The sequence below is a fragment of the Mus pahari genome, chromosome 19 (assembly GCF_900095145.1).
Source record: "Mus pahari chromosome 19, PAHARI_EIJ_v1.1, whole genome shotgun sequence".
Lineage (NCBI taxonomy): Eukaryota > Metazoa > Chordata > Mammalia > Rodentia > Muridae > Mus > Mus pahari.
Window position 1 is genome coordinate 41,298,553 of NC_034608.1, and position 6,178 is coordinate 41,304,730.

Sequence of the window (6,178 nt, forward strand, 5' to 3'; positions counted from 1 at the left end):
ACACTTCCTCTAACAAGGTCACACCTACTCCAACAAGGCCACATCTCCTAATAGTGCTACTCTCAGGGCCAAGCATATTCAAACCACCACAATTCTCTAGCCCTATTCTTTACAACCTTTACTGTCTTAGTCACTGTTTTATTGTTGTGAAGAGACACCATGACCATGGCAACTCTTACAGAAGGAAGCATTGTAATTGGAGGCTTAAAGTTTCAGAGGACTAATCCATTATCATCATGGCAGGGAGCAGGGCTGCATACAGGCAGGAGGGAGAGCATTAGCTGAGAGCTTTACATCTGGATCCACAGGCAGCTGGAGGAGAGAGCCACTGAGCCTGGCATAGGTTTTGAAACCTCAAAGTCCACCCTCAGTGACACACTTTAACAGGGCCACACCTACTCTAACAGGGCCATGCCTCCTAGACCTTCTAATCCTTTCAAACAGTTCCACTCCTTGGTGACTAAGCATTCAAATTTATGCGGGCTGTTCTCATTCCAACCACACTTATATAACTTATTCAGGTCATCTCTGACTTGGCTTTAAGTTTTTATGACTTTTTTCTATTGTTATATTTGTAGGACAGAACATGTTTTGTACATACATACACATACATATATACATTATGACTTATCCTTATCTAAAATATTTTGACTATTTATATTAAATGTCCAACCTTCTATTTTTCTCCTTTCTGACATTTTATATTTTTCTGTGGTCTTACAGATCCAGAGTAAATTCATATCACATCAAGGAATTTAGAGATGGTTTTGAATGAGGAACAACCTTATAAACAAGAATTATCAGGACAAAAATCCTCAGAGCTGAAGATCTTTCCATGTCAACCCTGTAATTGTAGCTTTGAATGGCAAGCCATATTATCATTATCTTTTAACTTCCATTAGGAATCATGAAGGGTAGTTCCTCTTGTTTTCTCCCTAGGTTCTGAAACCATCCATCTTTTTCAACCTTTATGTAGAAATCCTTCTTTTAAAAAATTAAGACAATTTTAATAATATGAAATGTAATTAAATAAATTTACTATATGTTCTAAGAAATTTTCCTAAGGGGGCGACTTAAGCAATACCTACTTTCACTGGAACCTTCATCCACTATGTATAATAAATAGCTCTTCATAGCTGTATAGATAGAGCCCCTCCACTCTTTCTTAGTCTTTTCCAGCCTTGTGGAATTAAGGCCTAGTTGTATATAACTGTCTGGGATGGCCCTGACATTCCTTCTGTGAAGGAATATTAACATTTAACAAGTCCAGATGCTATCATTGTAGGCAGGAATAATTAAAGATATAAATACAGCAGTTGGTTAGTTTAGAAGATACTATGTAACATCATCTTAATAGAAGAAGGTTGAATCTAAATTACATATATGCTGTAATAATATCACCTTGGGAAGCTTTGAGACAAAAATGCTTGGGTCTGAAGTAGTCAGGTCAAGTCCCATCTCTAGAGCCAGCTTTTCAGTGAACCTTAACAGCTTATGATAGTTTACCATTGCCTTACATATACAAAAGACATTAAAAAAAAAACTTAACCCAGGGGTTTATTTGGGGTAGGAAAATAATTGTTGAGTCCAGTGAAAACTGCCTGGACCCAAAGCATCTGTCATCCTTTTAATCTGAATAAAGCTGTCCAAATGAGTCTCATTTTCAGGGCCTGATGGGTCCTGCCAAGAGACAGATGGATGCATGCATCCATCCATAATACATACATACATGTGCGTGTCCTATAAAAAATAGGACATTTACTTTTTAATAGTTACACTCTGATCTCTGTAAATTAATAAGATCATGGACACATGGCAGTTTGCATTTATGATTAATCAGGATCAATGTGACAGAAGTACCTGCTTTTACCCACATCTAGACACTTCTGGATACCATTAACCTATAACTTAAAGAGTATTAAACACACAACCATAAAACTTAAAGAGTATTAAACACACAATCATAAAACTGGACGCTTAAAGGAACTCAGAAAGTGGTGGCATTCAGCTCTTTTTTTTTTCTTAGCCTATGTCATTGTTACTGGAAATTAGAAACAAAAACAAGAATATTCTTGCATGGTGTGGTCAGAAACAAAGGGTCCAGACAGAGCAGAGGAACCTCAGGAAGGGAAAGAGTTAAGGCCAACAATTGACAAATAGGGCTTTGTAAAACAAAAACTTCTGCACAGCTGAAGAAACAATCAACCCAGTGAAGAGGAAGCACATACAACAGGGGAGACTCCTTGCCAGCTATACATCTGATGAGGAGTAGTATCCAGAATATTTTTTTAAAAAGTTATAACAGGGTAAAAAAACCCCAAATGACCCACTCGAAAAAAAATGGGGAAAAAAAATGGGACCTGGAACTTGAGAGTTCTCAAAAAGAATTTTAAAAAATGGCTAATAAATATCTCAAGTTGTTCATTGCCCCTAGGAACTAGGGAACTGCAAATGAAGACAACCTTAAGGTTTTATCTTATTCTTAGTCAGAGTGGCTAAGATCAACAGAACAGTTGACAATAAATGCTGGAGGGGTGAGGGGAAAAGGGAACAGCCCTTCACCGTTAGTGAGATTGCACACTGGTGCAGTCACTCTGAAATCAGTATGGAGAATTCTCAAAAAACTAACACCAAATCTATGATGCAAGTATACCAATCCTTTGCTTATCCGAAGGATAGCCTACTCCACTTGCTCAGCAATACCCATTGCTGTTCGTGTTACAATAGCCAGGAAATGGAAACACCCTAAATGTTTTTCCAGTGACAAATGGATAATGAGAATGTGGTACACACACACACACACACACACACACACACACACACACACACACACACACACACTGTGAAACACTCTTCATCTGTAAAATGGAATCATGAACTTTGCAGGTAAAAGGATGGAAATAGGAATGAATATATTGAGTGAGATAACCCAGACCCAGAAAAACAAATGTTGCAGGCTCTCCCTCATCAGAGGTCCCTTAATCCAAATCTGAATATGTGAGCACATATTCTGGAGGAACTCTAGAAACTAGGAAAGTAAAAAGGGATCTTGGCCGAGGTTGGGGGTTAGGGTGGGGGAGTAACAGGGAAGAGATTAGCAGGGTACAAATGATCTGGTCTGGGAAATGGGGAAAATAGGAGGGCTCTAATTAGGGAGTGGATGGAGGTAAATACAGAAGGAGGGAAGAGGGAAAATAACAGAAAGAATGTGTGGAAAGGTCATACGGAATTATACCATTAACTATAGGCTTTAAAAATTTTATACATACCTGTGTATAAATATACATACATAGTTCCAAAGAAAATTTCTCATCTGGGTTGACAATGCTCCTTCCAAGAGCTAAAGATCATCTAACGAAACCCCACAACACCAGGCATAGGAAATCCACTTTTGAGGGTTGGTCAGGGTTGTCCAAGAGACTCCTAAAACATCACAGGCTCTTGTTATTGGCCTTGATTGCCCTCTAGAGGTGGAGGGTAAGCCCCTATTGCTGAAGGTAAGCTGTACTTCAGACAAGGGGGTCCAGAGGCCCCTGAGCTGGAATGGGCCTGGATGTCTCCTCCTTGAGAACTAGCTCTCATGGTACAGAAAGCGCCATGCAAGCTTCCAAAGGAGGGAAGACCCACTCATCAGGAGGGAAACCATGCCCAATACTGGCCACCTAGCCAACCCACCCAAGGCTGGGGAAGTCATGGATCGTGTAGGCAGGAGAACCTACAACTACAGCTTTCCTAAACTGCCCTCTAATCTCCAAGTACTCTCTAAACATTTGTTCTTGTACACACCAGGTAAGTTTGGTACTCGCCTGTTGTCTATCAGCACATCCCACTCTTCTTGTCAAGAAGACTTTGGGATGCACTCGCTGAAGACTCTCACAGAAAACCATCACCAATCAAATTTTATGGATGTGGAGCCCCAGTCCCAGTACATCTATGAAACAACTTCTGCACCTACATCTCAGGGATTATGAGAGAAGAAGGGGCCAGAAGGGTGTACGAGCCAGAGGATTGGGAGATTGTGTTTGCTGTGAGATTGTGTTTGATGTCAGAAGCGATACCCATAAAGTCTCCACATGATGGCTGAAATATAAGCTGAACAAGGATAGCCACAACAGACGTGCCAAAGAGGATGGGGTAGGCGGAAGTTCACGAGTCCTCCACCCTCCACCGAGAACCACAGGGATGCAGAGAACAGTTGGACCATCTGTTCACGTTGTTTTTGACCTAGCACCTAGATATGGCCTTCTGGACTTCTGGAGACTTCTAACAGGAAGTGCCACTGGGGTGATGGGATGTTGAGGTGTTTGATCTGTCCTCTATGGGATCTTGGACCTTCTCAGAAGCCCCGAGAGCGTTGCTTATCACCAATAGTGTCCTTTCTTCTCCCACGGCCTTTCCCTTGTCTCGTCGATCTGACTCTAGGTTGCTTCATTTAGCATGATCATTTCTAGCCCTATCTATTTTCCTGCAGATGACAGGGTTTCACTTTTCTTTATGGCAGGATACTGCATTTCTCATCCTCACATGCATCCCCGTTGTTTCTGCTGCTAGGCAGCAAAGCTTCTTAGTCCATGACTTCACTATTAAGGATAGTGTGTGATAAACGTAGATATGCAATTTTTTTTACCATATGCTTGAATTCCTCCTGATGTTTTCATGATCTATAGCCATGAAATTCATTAAGGACTTCCTTACTGATTTCAGAGTGGATGTGTTGATTTATACTTCTGTCGGTACGGTATAAGAGTTCTTTTTCCCCTTGCCAATATTTGTTGGGTTTGGGTTTTTATTTTTTTGTTGTTTTGTTTTGTTTTTCTGACTGGGGTGAGATGGAGTCTCAGTGTAGTTTTGATTTGTATTTCCCCAGTGGCTAAAAGCATTTGCCATTTTTTTAAACATTTACTTTGAAAAGTATCTATTGAAGTTGCCCATTTATTGATTGGATTATTTTTCTTTTTGTTGCTTAATTTTCCAATTTTGAGAATACATTACGGATATTATTTCCATGTCATGTAAATATTTAGCAAACGTTTCCTCCCGTTCTGTAGCCCGCCACTTCACTCTGCTAATTGTTTCCTTGGCCATTCAGAAGTTTTCTAATTTGATGCAATTCTTAGTTATTTCCTGAGCATTTGGAGCCAAATTCAGAAAGACATTCTCTGCGCCTGTATCTTGAAGTATTTTTCTCTGAGTTTCAAAGTTTCAGGACACATTTTGAATATTTGGTATCCATGTTACAGCTCTCTGTCTTCCCCGCTTTCAAACACATTAGGCATAACTAATTTATTATAATTATTTTTAGTCTTCATATGCCTAAGATATGAATGACTTTGTAATAACAGAAAAATATGAATTTTAGCTGTTGTCCTTTCTCGTTATTTTTATGGCTTCTGGTATTCTGTTCACCGACATTTTTATCAGTTTGGAGGACTCTCCTGGGCTTTCTATAGGGCGGGGCTGGGGGAGGGGTAGTCTCTACCCTTCCTTCATTTCTGAAGGACAGATTTTGGCTGGGCACAGCATTCTGGTCGGGCAGGGCTTTCCTCTGTACCAGGAAACTCTCCCACCACTCTCCCCTGGTGTGCTCAGACAACATGAGCATTCTGCAGTCTGTCCACTTCTTTTCTCTCCGTGCTTCAAGGATTTTCTCATGGTCTTTGGCCTTTGAAAGCATGATTATAATGTCTTGGGGGGGGTTCACTAAGGTTAATATATTTGAATATTTGTATCTTCCTTTGTTTGGGAATTTTTCTGCCATTATCTCTTTGAATAAGCTTTCTTAGACTTCCAGAAGACTTTAAACTGCAATAATCCATATTTTTCTTTTTGCCTTTAGTGTGACCCCAACATTCTCACAATTTCTTCATTCTTCTTCACTCCTTTCTTTAATAAGCCTGAATTCAGCCTCACCCACTTTTCCTTTGATACACTTAATATTGATGCTTTTTTTTCAACATTTGTTATTTCACTTAATTTACTTACTCAGTGTATTTCTGGTTCAAAGATTTTTGTTTAATTTAAAAAGACTACTATTGCCAAGCAGTAATGGCACACACCCTTTCAATCCCAGCACTTGGGAGGCAGAGGCAGATGGATTTCTGAGTTCGAGGCCAGCATGGTCTACAGAGTGAGTTCCAGGACAGCCAGGGCTACACAGAGAAACCCTGTCTCAAAAAAA